At 40.5% G+C, this 16,026-nt stretch overlaps 1 protein-coding gene across 10 annotated transcripts in view; it reads right to left on the reverse strand.

Moving 5' to 3' along the window:
* ADAMTSL3 (ADAMTS like 3) overlaps nt 1-16,026 on the reverse strand; it is a 200,811-nt gene that overhangs the window by 176,763 nt on the left and 8,022 nt on the right. The gene's annotated exons all lie outside the window — the stretch shown is intronic.

Raw genomic sequence — 16,026 nt, forward strand, 5'->3', positions numbered from 1 at the left:
AGTCTCTTGATGCAATGCACCTCTACTCTTGAAATGCTGGAAGGGAGGAAATATCTTTTTTAAAATCTAGAATTGAGACAGAAAATGCTATTTCATTAAAACCATTTTTTAAGAAGTCTTGCAAGCAAGACAAACATAGGTAACTGAAGTCTTCTAAAAAGATTTTTATCCCTTCTTTCACCATATGTTCAACTCTATTCCAGATAAAACTCACCTTTTATTATTTATTTAGTAACCTAATAATTGGCAAATTCTTGTTATGAATTAAGTCCTTTCAGCATTACAGGAGCATGTTCTCATGCTACTCAGCATTTATCTCACATTTGCTGAAGGCTTCTAAGGATCCTTATGGCCTCCATATTAAAAATATGCAACACAAAATACTTTGTCAGTGTCCTTGGCAAAAAAACAGAATAATCTATATTTTTTGAATTTTTGTTAACATGTCCTTTATCATGAACACAATGCGGTCAAAGAATTTCTTCTTGCTAAACTGACAAGCTGCTAATGACTGAACGGATTCATTTGCAGAAAGCAGACTATCGTGTTTGTTTATCTCTGGACACATGACCACAGCCTGCTCCAGGACATACTGATGGAGACTGGAAGCATAATCCCTGAGGAACAGCAGATTTATTTACGAAAGGCAACAAAGAAACATCATTTAGGTTATGGAGGATCACTGTCAGAAGGAGTGAAATAAAGCCCAACAAATATGAATATGCACACTGAAGACATTCACATTGCTTAAGGAATAAAAGAAAGAACAAAATAAAACAAGAGAAAGCATTTGATGCAATTCCTTCATCGAGTGGTAGCAGCCTCTACCACGGAGGGGCAAGCAGGCCCAGGCAAAGCCTTAGCAGCTTTGGCAGGCCGTGCATTAACATAGACCTTGGGGTTATCCAATAATAGGAGGAAAAAATTTGATGATTGTGGGCCACATGAAATGAATGAGAGGTCATAGCAGGTGAAGGGTTGCAGGTGCCTAATCCTTCTCTAGTTAAATAAGCACAAAACAACAGGCTTGAGAAGGGCAACATCACCCCTTTCTAACAGATTACTTGCTTCTCACCTCCTTCCTCAGTATCCAGACTAGGTAACTGCTCTAATGATGCCAAAGGAAGGGAAGAAGAAAGCTGCAAATGCTCCCAGGTAACCAAAAGAGTCAGATCTAAGTGGGAAGCCTCCCGAAAACTAACACAAAGCAAGAATCTGGGGCAGGTAAGACTTCATGGTACCATCCTGCAAGCAACTCTGCACAGCCCTTGCAGAAGGCCCCTCTGTTTCCATACGCCCACGCTGACCTGGCTGTGGGACGCGGCAACGGGAGACGGCACCAGCCCCTTGCCGGGCAGCCTTCAGCCCAGCAAGGAAGCTAATGCAAACAGCGAGCAACCCATGTTTTTGTATGTGAGCAAAAGTACCCCGCACATTGTGGGGTACGACAATATTTGTTAGCTTTTATCAGATAAATATACTCACAATGAGAGGAACTATACAGAAATTCACCCAGTACTTAGTTCTTATACAGTATATTATACCAAGTTAGAAAGAATACTTAATTCTTATACACTACAGTATTACAGCACCATTCACAGAGAGATCTCCTATAACTCAAAGATGTCATTATCCTTATTTTACAATGGCTACTCTCAGGAGAGTCTGGCTAAGAACGACACAGGACCCTGACTCAGATTTTCCTGATTCTTTTTAATTTATATTATAACCTTAATGTTATGTTATGTTAGTGTGATTATTTGTATTTAATTTCCTTTTGCGTTTTTTTCTTCAATAGTGATATAATTTGAACTGACATAGTAACATGCTTTTCATATACTTCAGTTGAAATTGTGCCTAAGGGCAATGAAATTCTCATCCATAAGCTGCAGAAGGAAAAAACCTCTGGCACTCAGAAGCCAAACACCTGCTAGAACTGGTGGCAGATCCACATTTTTAAGAGAATTCCTGTTGCATAATGAAAGCACAAAGGAGGGAAACGTGTGGGGCAATGGAACGGTACTAAAACCGCTGCTCTGGAGGTGCGTGGAGGGGGATCCTAAACAACTATATACTTCAGAGCTAAAGAGTGAACATAGAGATGTTCACGAGTGCACACAGAAATAGCTTTTCTAACATGGGGAAGGCTGAACAGTGACTCCTTATCATATGCCCCAGGGTATCGCCAGCCTTTCACTGCTAAGGACAGAGCTCTCTCCCTGCCCTCAGTATCAGTAAATCTGCTCTCGATTCAGGTGGCAGGGAAAAATCAGCAAATATTGCAGCCAAAAAAAGCCTGTCCTAACACTAGTGATTTTTCATCACCCTGTGCATGCAATGTTGTCATCAGCAACAGCACAGTATTTGTCGTGAACTGAACAGATAGATGAAATGTGTGAAATTGTTCCGCTACAGTGAACGATTAGGAGTTGTGATAACAGAAATGGACCTGGAAACACAGACAAGCCCTCGGTCACCAAGAACTGGAATATTTTTGCAAGAAAATACATCTTTGGTACAACTCTCCCCCATATGTTGAAAATCGAATAGCCCAAAACTCAAGTAGGAGACCCAAAAAAGCATGCAACTAAGCAACGCTGACAGATTTGGAAGATAAGTTCCTAACAATCAATATCTATAATCAAAAAATCTCTCAAAGAATGAGACCCTCCAAGTTTCTTGTAAATACCATCTAAACAGGTACCCCCCATGCAACAACCAAGAAAGTCACACCCCAGGAAGAATAAGGTGACAGGATTCCCCTTCAGGGTCAAGTCAAAACAGTTTACTGCAGCATACTTATATAAATATCCTTCTAGAAAAGAATATGCTTCTGGCGTACACACAAAGGTCACTTTGCTATACTAAAATAACTAAATCTGAAATAACACGAGACACAAGAACAGTCTTTGCTGATCGGCACTATTTGCTGACCTACTTCAGGGACTTCCACCAAGAATAAATATACACAGATAAGGCTATGAAAAGGCTTGTGCATGTACAGATTAACAGAGCGAAATCGCTCAACCGACCTCAAAAACCTGACCCGAGTGGCGCCAGCGTTTGTCGCGTACGTCCCAAGGGCACCACTGTCACCTCCTGCGTGGCACAGGCACAGGCCTGAGTGAAGAAGTCTCTGCAGCAGGTTCTCCCTTTTGAAATAAGGAAGTGTTTTCGAAAAGACATTCAGTCACAGTTTTGAGGCTGTCAAGCAATTGCAAATATATCTAATATATAAATACTTTCCATATTTAATGATCCTCATTGTTTAAATTCTGTGTATTATTTTTGTTCTGAACCTGCCTAGCTTCCACTCCAGGCCTTTGGACAGGCTTTTTTCTGCTGCGTTATATCATCCTTTATTATCAGAAATAATTTTCTCCCTTTTCCTCAAGCTAAATGGGGAAGGTCAATTCAGGCAGTGCATACAGCACCTAACAGCACGTGCTAATGGCCAGAGGCTTAAAAAACACCCTCCCGGTACTGCCTTCCTGTAGGAGAGGACTTGGGCTAAAGCTGTCCTTTCTCAGCTGAGCACTGAGTCCTGCTACCATCTTGTCAACATGATCTCCAAAGAGGGGGGTCCCGAAATTCCAGGTGCAAAAATCAACCATGCCGAATAAAGTAGTGTAAATAATCAGAACTGTTTTCCTCCCTGTTACTTCGAGCAGATGAGTCCTTTCTCACCTGAAAGAAATCAGACTATAGAGAATGTACCAGCCAGATGTTCACTCTCATTTCAATTTTTTTGATTTACAACAGCTCAGCACATGAACGTGTTTAACACATGGAAAGGAAAACCTGAGTTTTCCACTGTTAATTTTCCACCACTTCTGATAATTTTAGTGATATTAACCCAGTTCTTTGTCTGCCCTTCCTTCTCCATTGCAATAAGTCGCTTTGCAGGGTTTATATACTGAGCAGCCTAGCACATTGCCTCGGCCAGCCACATTTTCACAATAAGGAAGCAGTTAAATGGTCATGGCTCTGCTGTAGGAATGTTGGTTTAAGGCTATTAATAAGGCACGTGAGGTGAATGCCTTTCAGCCAAGCGTCCTCCACATGTGCACACCTGTTTCAGCATGATTTTAAAGAGAAATTCCCCCAAAAACCTGTTCACAGCACACAACCTAAGTCTCAAATACATTTCTGCAAATACTCTAGAGCTTTTAAACTTTTTGTGCTTTATTGATGGTCAGAACCCTTGATGCACCAACAAGATGAAGCATGCTACTTGCTAGTAGGCCCTTTTCCTCCTCCTAGGAAAAGGTTATCTCTGTATTATTAGCTTCTCTGTTCTTGCCATTTACCCCTTGAGATCTTTGCCACTGATTTCCAATATCTTGATCTGCACCTGATCCACTACTGCTAGGACACTGTCACTGACGTGTGTCCGCTGTCCAGACACTGCCGTTCACTTGTCCAGGCGTGCTTCCACACTGTTCCACACACAACTTTCTCAGCCTCATATCTGAAGTAAGCTCAACTCTCCATTCCCTCAGTCTCGTGGTGCCAGTGTCAGTACCCTAATCCATTCCCTTTCTCATTTCCTCTTAAAATCCTTTTTTTGGTTCTCCAAGTGTAGTTTGTCTTCCTTTGTCTCTTGCCAGCGATAGCATCTCAAGCAGGCCAAGGTTTTCACTCCGTCTTGTTTTCAGCCAGACACACTGTCCACTGCTACCAAAGCAAAGGTTGACTGGAAAAGGTCCAGAAATGAACAAATGGCAAATCACATATAACAGGAGCAGAAGCCCCCCAAAAGCTGAAGTCTCCAAATGTGAAAAGACCAAATACGAAAGAGGACCTACCATTAATCCAAAGACTGTTCCTTCCTCACAATCGCTCACAATTCATCTGCTAGCATTAACTGACAGTATTTCACGTGTACAGTTACTAACAGGCAAGTACTTAGACAACTGCTTTAGCTGTTAAAAAAAGAGCAATTAAAAGCCCACTTGACAGGCATTGCAGTCATCTATTCCTTGGCAATTGGTAAGACTAATGGTCATTAATTTAATGACTCTTTCTTCTATGTGATGTGTACAGTAATACTGGAGGGCTGACATAGCGGAGGGGAAAGGGCTCTAACTGAGGTGAGAAAAGATAAACACAAGATCTGCTGCTGGAAAGAAGGAAATAAATCCTTGGAATGAACTGGAATTGCTGAAATGTTAGAAGACACAGCTGAGCAAGTCAGACATAAAATGAAAATAGAACCTGCTAATTCAAAACAGGATGACTGCTCTAATGGGGATAGTTTCAACACTACTATCTTATCTCCCATTTTCCATGATCAGCATGGAAATTTCATTAAGCAAAGTTTTAAAGTGATCCAGGTGATTACAGAACGATGTGTGATGAACATGACAGAGAAAGGATGAAGAATGGAGAACACAGTAGAACATCTGTAGCTCAAAGGAGAAACACTGTCTAGTGTTTTGGAATCATGAAGAGAAGTATGAAGCCCTCTTAAATTGCTAGTTGCAGTAAAATATGGCAGAAAACCATTCTTTCGAGCTGATGTTCTGAATTATGCATGTTGATGCTCTGCATTTTGTTCTTTCTAAATATTTTAAGCACCAAATATCTTCACTATGACAGATCTTGCTAAAATGCAACTTTTCACCCTCCAATGGCCTGTACTTCAAATGCAGTCAGTAGCAGCTACATTTAATTAAAATAGATATCATGAAAGGAACATTAAAAGACTGGCCATATGATTACATCCCTAGTCACCCATCTTGTATTCTCATTCAAACAGCTGATGTTAAGTGAATTGCTTCACTCCGTGCGCACTGCTCTGGGAACTTGGCTACCACATCCACAACATGCAATTTGCCAATACATACCACCTGCGCGCTGAGGGAACGGAAGACCTTCCTGTCGAGGAATATCTTCCCATCCTGCGTGGGCGGACACAAGCAGATGTGTATGTACAATGGATAGCTCCCAGGACAGATGAGTTGAGACATGTCATAAGTCCTGCATTGTTTTCCAGTAATATCTTTCTACGGGAAATTTAACAAAATAATTTTACTCCTTCAAAATACCGCAGAGAAGCTTATACTGGCATAGCAGAGGACTAGTAAAATAAGCTGCCTTGTTTCCATCTCTTTTCTAGCAGCCTGAAAAGTTATCATCACCCTCTACAGTTAGGATTTTCAGCCTGCACCTGAAGTAACCAGCATTTCACTGGGCTTATTGGCTACTGGCTACTCAAAAGTTACACACACACTTGAATATTCTACTAAGTTGACTTGTAGTCAAGCTGCTCAAAAGCTCTCCTAAAGGTGTTGGAGGGACTGAATTTTGTTGTTGCTGCTGGCACAAGTCTTTAGTGCACTTTTCTTAGAGCTAATTTCTCATTTCGTATGCAAGCGACACACATCTTTCAGAAGGCCATTCTTTCTTTCAGCCTCCGCTGCTTCAGCAAAGTTGAAAATACTGCTGTCTTTTCAGGAGGAGGAGTTCCTGTGTAAACAGCTTTTCCAAAGCAACTGTTAGGCAGTGAATTCTAACAGAGCTCACAAGCTTGATTTGCCACTCGACCTTGCCTTTTGAAAGGCCGCCATGCCTCTTGTAGGACAAGGGACACTCTGCCCACTGCTTTTCAAAACCAGCAGGGGCAAAGGCAATCGTGTGGGGCTCCAAACACGCACCCGATTTCTAACCAATTGCACAAAACCACCTACTTTTACATATCTAATGGTTTCCCTTTTACTACTAGCATTTGCACACACGGTTAAACAGAATTCTTGACAGCATAGTTTAATTTTGAAAGATTTAGAGAGGGGCACTATTCCTATGGAATATTTTTGAACTATTCCCGAGCACTTTTGGATGGATCTGTGGCAATAACCTCCCCTGAATTTTCTTATCCGCAGTCAGCTCTTAGTTTGCCAGTACAAGCTAATGCGAGCTAGGAGGCCAACCCTAACAGTGCAGTATCTAAAGCTTTAGCATGGTTCCAGGTTCTCGTATGTTTGTCTTTAGCATTCTAAGACTTTTCAAAATACAGACAGACTCCAAGAACAATGGACTGTGCGGAGGCTAGGGAAATAAATTCATCCACCCTTTTATTTAATTACACAGGATTCCTTTTGCCCTATATATCCAGTACCTCAGGCTGGAGGGGTCTGTGACACCAGAAACTACTAAAGCTAGAACCTGTACAAGGCAATTTGCCAACAAGGTTGCAAAATACTGTGCTGTTAATGATTGCATTGATCTATTCTTATTCTACCTAATTATGTTGCTCTTCACATTCTCCATTGCTTTACAAACTGTAAACAATAAGAGTTAAGCTATGCTGAAGTTAACTGTGAGAGTAATCCTGTTTTCATTTGGGCTTTTTAAAGGCCTGGCTCCCTCCGCTTTCTATACAGACTAAAATGTTATTATAGCAAGCCTAAACAGAGTCCAGTTCAAACAACAAGACCCAAATATTAATCTTAACCTGTATACTTCTCTGCAAGTTTGGCTGTATTCAGCATTATCAGTCCAGAACATCTCTATTTCAGAGTCCAGGTCCTTTTGCCAAGAGAGATATTCCTTTATCCTGATTACAGTGTAAAAAAGCCAACTTGAGAGCCTGACTCCAGCTGTAATTATTCTGCACCTCTATACAAGCTTTTTGTAGTGCTTGGTAAAAAGGCTGAAGGGATTCCTACACATCGACACAGGGTCTGAAATTTGTTGCCCTCTGAGAAAGCTGCCCAAAATTGACTGAATGGGATTTGTCCCTTACTTGTGCTCTTTTCCTTTCTTAGGATTAAGATGATACATGCAGCTATTTTCCTAATTTTTTTTAATGTTACTCCAGCTTTAATAACAGAGGAAGTGGTCAGCTGCAAACTATTCTATAAAACAATAAAACCAAGAAAGTTTAAAAGCCAAGATTACTTGCTTAAATAAAATCCTCAAAGAAGCAACTACAAACTTTAAAAGGAAGCATGGGGCAATAATAAAATCTCTACATTTCTGCAATAAGTCAAAATGCCTATGCCAGGAAGATTTAATATAGTCTCTGAATCTCAAAATAAGCCAGAGCTATTCATTCCCTCCATTTACAAACACAGAGTGATTCCAAATTGCCTAAAAGCCATAAGCGTCCAACCCAATCACTAGCATTTTGCAGATTAATCAAACACCTCGTGAAGACTGGGAAAACATAGGGCTGTGCTGCCCTCCTATTTTGGCTCCTTCAGCCTCAAGCCAAAGATTGACACTTCTTCTAAATGAATGTTTCATTCGACCGCTTCCTGGGAGATCGAGGGGAAGGCAGGTGGGGCAGGAAGGGCCTTTCTCCCCACTTCTTTACAAGGACAAAAATTACATTTAAAAGAATTCCAGTAATATTACAGGAAGCCTTGCACTTAAATCCTGAAGTCTGCTGTGAGTGGACAAATAGAAAAACAGTGTACCCCACTTAAATAAATATTCACCTACTACTACTGCTAATATTTTTCTCCTTTCATATATACGAAAAACAGCTAATCTTGTACTATTTTTGGATTAATATTCAACGAACAAAGGAAGTTATGTACAGCACATTTTAAACAAAATCAAAATACCAAAACCATATTCAACTTCAGTTGAGAAATGTTTTAAAGAAATTAAAGTTAATAGAATAAACCCTTCTCTGTAAATCTCTTCTTATAATTTCCTTTAGTTAAAGATAACAACATATTGGATTTAAGTCCATATATAACATATCAAATGCTCCTTCTTTTTTTTTTTACAGAAGATCTATTCATAGCAGTTTGTATTTGCAACATATGCAGCAAATTATACTATTAAACACTTAATCCTAATAAAGTTTAAATTTCACCCCTAACAATAAAGCTTGCACAAAGCTTGCTGTGCTTGAAATAGGACTCTAGAAATAACTTATAAAAAGTCGTAGGCAGCTAAAATGGCAATAACACTCGGACACTGGGGGTGTAAAATTAGCTTAGTTTACATCTAAATGTTCTGATGAAATATTAACAGTAATTATGCAAAAACAGGGTTTTCTCAGTTAGTTTGGGGGCAGTGGTTAACTGCAGCGTTTTCCCATCTTTTAATTTTAAAAGAAGATAGGAAGAACAGATGGGCGAGCGTTCGATGAGCTAGTTTACACGTGCCCTCTGCATGGCAGCGGTGAAGAGAACGACCCCACCGAGCAGGCCGGGCAGCTCCAGCACCTTGCGGGAGACCGAGCTCAGCACCAGCCCGCACAGACCAACGGACGGCAGGAAAGAGCTACCGCCACGGAGCTCCGCCGGTGCTGACGCCTCATACCAACGGCACACGCTGCAACTGCCTGGGCAGCCACAGAACGGAGGAGGGGAGGTGGACGGGCTACACTAGTGTTTAAAAGCTGAACAGAAGAAGTCTTGATGCGGATGTCTCCATAAAGAATATCAGAAGTTCCTGAAAGCGAGAGCCATCAGAATCAAGTGTACCCACACCTGCCTAACCTGCTTCATTTCAAGCACTCCAGGTACTGTGTCTGACCGTCTGATGTTAATTATGCCGTGCTGGAGAGGAATTTCTTCTACTTAGACTAGTTTATCAAAACAGCTAATACAAAAGACACTTTAGGCAAGTAGTTTCACCTTTCACAAGACCAGCCATCCCGCAACAAGCCCCTGTTCAGAACAGGGACTGAGCCTAGCAAGCTACACCACCCTTCAACAGGAAACACCTTTCCTCATTTCTAACAGCAGCTGTTTAACCATGCTATAACATCTGATTGTGTCTGCTTTCCCAACTGAAGACAGCATCAGAGAAAATCTATTTATACTGTTATCATACAGCAGCCCTGTATTAATATACAGGTAAGAATCTGAGAAGCATGCATCTATCAGATACTTAATTCAGACAAATACTCAACCTAAGACAATCTCAGTTTGCCTTCCTGAGAATATTATACATAGCATGCATATCCATATTTACATATAGTTTACATATATAATTAAAGTCTGCTGGTCTAGAATTTTAGCATTGAGTGTAGGCTTTCAATATTGTACAATAACACTTTAAAAAAGGGGTAACATTTTTTAGAGGTTTAAATGCTTCTTTTAAAAATCTGTCCTAGGTTTTTTCCTGCAGATAGACAAAGGCATATACACTTTGATAGGTACTAGATATAGTCCACTCTTGAATATTCAGATTTAACATAAAGGTGTGGGTCTCATTCCTAAGAACAATATAGATGTCTAACTCCCTTTCAGACCCACTAAGTTAGTGAAAATATCACAAGGGTTTGGGTCTTTCAACACAAGGAACAGATTAAGGGAACAGGGCCTACCTTTCCCTGCCCTTCATCACTTGGAGAAATCAAGATGATAAAAATTAGCAAGCTGCTTAAGTAGCACAGAGTCATTTCACGAATGGGTTCAGAGTGGTCTGATTAGAGAAGGGCTGGGGAAGAACCAGCAGGTGCAAGGATGTTCTACCAGGAAACTCCTCACTCAGGAGACCGCATGGAGTTGATGACATGGGAAACTTGGGTTGCCAACTTTCTACAGAGTAACCCAGAGACTCTGGGAAAATGATTTGGTGTTGTATTATGGAGGTTGAAGAGAGGCCAACACCCTACAGCCCATTACTGAAAGTAATCTAATTGATTTTGCCAATATTATCTGAATGAGCCCTCTGAAGATGAAGGGCTAATACTACTTTTTCTTTGCTGCTAGTCTGCTTTCTTGAACTCAGTTCCCTTCTTTCACAGACCATCTGGAGCTAAGGAGGCACATTAGTGAAAATTTCTTACAAAAGGTTAGCTTTGTGGAGCCAGCTATGCTATCCCCACACAATACAGCTTTTCTTGCAAGGAGTTGCTCAGTTTCGATGCCTTTTCTCTCAGACTAAGGTGCTGTAGAGTGTGGAGTGGAGCACTAACCTCAGGGTTAGCTTTGACCATTTTGATCCAGACATGCATGTTACTAGTCAATATCTGCATAATTCATTCTTATTTTGTGCCAGAGGAATCTCTTACTTCATGAGTTAAATTTTATTCATAGCTGAAGTTCACATTCAAAATAAGACTGGGCTATTATGGAGGCAAAGACTTATAAAAATTGAAAACTCCCTTTGAAACACATGCTTTCCAGTAAAAGCAGCTAGCAAAATGCAAAACACGGTCAACATTCCAACACCATGATGTCAATTTTCATATGCACGGACAAAACCCTACATGCAGAAATCAACTCTCTATCAGGTCTTCCTTATTTATGATGTGCTTGTGTTTTCTTCTTTATTTTCATTAGCGGGACTACACCACACAGTGGAGAGTACAACCCCTGAAAAGGTTCAAAGCAATCTTCTGAATACAGTATATCTGGCAAAAAGCCACATCGATTTTTAAAAAGTGAATTTCCATGTTCTGCTTCAGTCTTTTTGAAAAATAGCATACATGCTCCAAGGACTGGTTTTGATGTTTCCCTCCGCAGTAGTTCAGAGAAATTCCTGCCAACAGGGATGGTCTGGAACACCTGATAAAATGCTCTTCCATGACACACAATGAAAACTGACATGTAAAAAATGGAAATTGCTTCAAATTTTGCAAGGTTTGTAAGCAACAGGCAAAATATCTTTCTGAATATCTCTATCTCTTTCCAGAGGGATAAATAGAGCCAATTTCTAAGAAAATTAACAGCTGCAGACACAGCTTTAAATGCCATCTGTCCTTAGCAGGTCCACGAAGAAGAGCCGCAGTGATTCACGCCACACGCCAGGAAGTGCCACAACCAGCCAGTGAGCACTAACGAGCTGCAGCCTCGCTTTGCTTCCTATGGGCAGGTCTTGCTCAGGAAAAACGCCCACTGATGTCTCAGGCAAAGTGCCTACAGACTTCACCGGCAGCGTTACTCAAGCGCTGAATGTTGTACTGTCGAGCTAGAAAGCCCGGATTTTACAAAGTAGGGTCTCAGCCGTGGCACAGTAACCTAAGGAAGTCTGCAGGGCTCCCCAGCCTGGATCCGATTCCAGGACTGAAGTTTTAGTGTCTAGGCTGAGTCCTCACACTACCACTGAATCAATGTGAACTTTGAGCAGAAAAAGCATGCTGGGACACTCCTGTATTGAAGAGGACAAGGTCTTTTCTTCAGCATCCTCATGGGGGACTGACATTCCCATTTGAAATAATGAAAAAAGGCTATGATTCCCACATTTTTTCCACATTTTCAAATAGTGGCTTTTATGTGACATGTGACAGATGGCTCACTGAGGTCTTAATTCAGCAAGAAAAATGAGCAGTTATAAACAGATACATCACTGGTGTCTGCTCAGGGCATAACTCGAGCAAGTTCAGAAGATCAGAGCAAGACTCACCAGGGCCTTCAGGATGGTCATTTGCAGAAGGAAGTTTTCCCATGAAAAGCTTAGTGTTCCCAGTACATCTCTGTTGCCCTTGCAGAAACTATGCAGGTTTTTAAAAAATTAAAATTCAGCTCATAAATGAAAAATGCAGATAACTTTCACTTTCAAAGTAACACTGCTCTTTAAAACTAGGTAAAGATTTAAAAGGTTGCAAGTTAAGAACAGGTGATGCTAACAGGACATTCGAAAGGCCCATGAGACTCTCAACATTAAGTAAAATGTATTTGCCTACTGATCTAATTGCTTACTAATTTTCAAATCTATTCCCACTGGATAAGTAATAGCATTTTAAGCCCAGCTCCTGGCATTAAAAACACATCTATAGTTTCCTCTTAGCAGAAGATAAACAGCTGCATAGTAAAAAACCATACATTAAGATGCCATTCTGGAGGTTTTCTTATGGTTTTTAATCAACCTATTGTGTTCTAAATCTAACTGAAAGAGGTAGGAAAGGGAAATGGGAAATGCATTTGGGTACGCAGTTTCACACCAGGGCGAAGGCAAATTCTCACTCATGCAGGCAAAGTGTCTGGAATATTTGCAACTTACTCGCAGAAGGACTGATCACATGGTGAAAGTGGATTTTAAGCCAAGCCTTATTTAGTAAAATATCAGAAGCCACTGCTCTATTTATCTTGCTCAACAGCGAGGAAATAGTAGTGGGTGTTTAAAAAACAAACTACTCCAGGAATCAGGCAGGATGACCCAAATTTACTTGCATACCTTAAAAAAAGACTCTAAAACTTTAAAGTTTGAAGATGAGCCAAAGGCATAGAACAAAAAAGTTTGTAAAGCTAAAAAGGAAGAATGTACCACTGTAAATATAAAAAAATCCAGGCAGACACAAAGGAGCTCAGAATGTAGGTACCTATGTAGGGTTTGAGCAAGCTCTTCTCTGCCTGGAATATATCATCAGACATCTGGAGCTTGGTGAATATATTTCTTTAATGTTAGTTTTTAAATGGTCAGTCATGACTGACAGTACCGGAAGCTCCAACTTACAGTTCAACAGTTCTCAAGTGTGGCCCTAAGGAGCTAAAGGCACAAGAAGATCTGAACTGGTTCAGACCAAGGATCTGCCTAGTCCATCAGCTTCCAACAGTAGCCGTATGTAGACACCCAGAGAAGAGCATATGCAGAGCGAGTATGTATGAGCCGTCTCTGAAATACTTTCCTGGACTCCCAACTATTTTTCTGAGCCTGCTCTGGTTTGTCCATTTAGTCATACTTAGTGGATCTTCCAAGTACTTGTCCTGTCTCCCCTTGAATCCATGTAAACTTGGTAATCCAAATGAGTAATGAGACCTTGAAAATAAAAGATGACCCTCATGAGAGGAAGCCAAATCATATTTTAATATATTTCATTTGTTATGCACCCATAGAGAGCACTGAGCTTGTTTAGCCTTCTGCTTCCCCACCACTGCTATGCCAGCAAGAGGCTGCAGTAGCAGGAAAAGAAAGGAAAACTCCCACCATAAGAAGCAAATCTGAATGCACCTGAACCATCCTTTCACATTTCTCCGGCCAATAGATGGCCCGGAGCATCCATAAATACAAGCAGGGAAATTGCAACAAAGCAAGGGAGATGCGGGGAGATTCCCTCCCCCCCAGAGCTAGCTAAGTTGTTGCTGAATCAGCCAGCTGGGAATAAAGCCAGTTTCTGCAGCCTTCTGAGAGCTTCTGCAAGGTGCAGGCCAGGAAACATTTATTGTCAAACAGAGCCTGAGAGAAAACAGTGCCGTACTCTTAGCGCTCAGTGGTCGCGCAGGTACGTCCATGTCAGCTTATTTCTACGATAGCAAAAGGCAATAAACCAGGTAGCTAAAACCCTATGTCCGCACTGACTATACAGCGAGCCCCTATAGATCATTTCATATATACACACTATAAACTATACCCTGTTCTGTTTGCATGCACTGACAAGAGACTGCATCCTTCAAGTTTTAAGGAGTTTAGATTTTTGGCAAAGCACCTGATGACAGAAAAAGCATTATATACATACAGAAATACATGTTTCCGCATATAAACAAATGCTCTACTTACTTACGCTACAAAATAGCATCATTAACCAATCGGGACCTCCCACCGTGACACAGATGACGACTGTTAGCATACAACAACTTTCTAGTAATTACAATCACAAATGCATTTTTAATATTGTTTCACAATTCAGTTGAGCTGGCTTGTATTCACTGTGTTTCTAGTGGATCCAGAAGCATGACAAACTGACAATTCTTGGAAACCGCATTTCTCAAAACAAACTAAGAATACTGTTTTCATTTTCTCTCCATAATGATGTTAAACCTAATAAATATAAAATTAGAAACAGAAATAACATTGTTCCTAAACAATTTATGTAACACGCTGTCTGGAAGGGCTACATCAGGCCACGTTTTCAAAACTTGCTCTCCCTTTATATACACATGCTGCTTGTACTTGCACTTTTCAAGTATTATCAGATATCCACACACCCCAGCGCTACAACTCACACACCAGAAACTTCTTTTTCCAAAAGAGCTTTAAGGGTGAAAGTTTAGGTTTAATCTAAATATGTAGACAGATGGTTAGCCTGATTTTTGGAAGTGCCTAAGGCAGCTAGGTGTCTTGTTCCCATTGGATTAACGGAAATTTAGCCTGTAATTTGTTTTTAAAAATCCAGCTAATCACCATACCTAACGGCATTTGTGTTTAACTTAATGGCTCAGGTCTTACTGAAAGTCAAAGAAACAAGGGGTTCATGTGACACTGACCCTTCTGAAAAATGCCACTATATCTGCATTAAATTTATCATTCCTGTGCACGTGACGGTGCTCAAAAAGTGAGTTCGCAGAACTGTGTTTGTTACTAGAAGCTGGACTGAGGCCATTTTGAAAACCCTTAAGTTTAAGGACACTTGACAGTCTACAGACTTCAAGTAACATCAAAAAAAATTTCTACTTACGCAAAGGAAAGTTATTTAGATATATTTTCAAAACCTAAAGGAGTTATTCATCAGCGAAAGTAAGATGAGTGCAGAGGGTGTATCAGAACTGCAATGCTACACATTTTCTATGTGGGTCTTGTTCACAAGAGCAAGATTTGCTTTTGTAAGGCATTTGTGCATATTTGATGTTTTATTCTGGAGACACAGAAATGAGAGATGATAGGATTCCAGATACACTATAGCAAAAGGTGGGAGTAAAAGTAGATCAATTATTAAGATATCTACAAAAAAAATATAAACAAAATCTGTAAACATTTTCCCTTCCATCCTCAAATAACAGAAACAAAAGTCTTATTCCAAAACCTGCAGGAAAATTTACGCCTCTTTCAGAATAAAAATACAAGTAGATGAATAAATACTGGCCTTTATGATCATTGAAGCTTCAAAAGGAAATTTATCTAATGTTGAGTTGCATGCAGAAATCAAGCTAGGGCCAAATCTAGACTCACTGATTAGAACCTGTACTTCCATCCCATCAGCTGTTTCCTTCTCCTTTCCAACTTCTATCTACATGACCAGAAAAAGAAAAATCTCACTTACTTGTCTCTCCGGCGTTGCCACGGCTATATCCAGTGTCCCTTCTGGAATGCTGGGCTCACTAGCAAACTGCACTTCAAAAACAAACCCACTCTTTCACCACACACAAGCTCCCTCTGTTTTACAGATATTCTGCATCC

Source organism: Dromaius novaehollandiae, chromosome 10 (genome assembly GCF_036370855.1).
Source record: "Dromaius novaehollandiae isolate bDroNov1 chromosome 10, bDroNov1.hap1, whole genome shotgun sequence".
NCBI classification, from domain to species: domain Eukaryota; kingdom Metazoa; phylum Chordata; class Aves; order Casuariiformes; family Dromaiidae; genus Dromaius; species Dromaius novaehollandiae.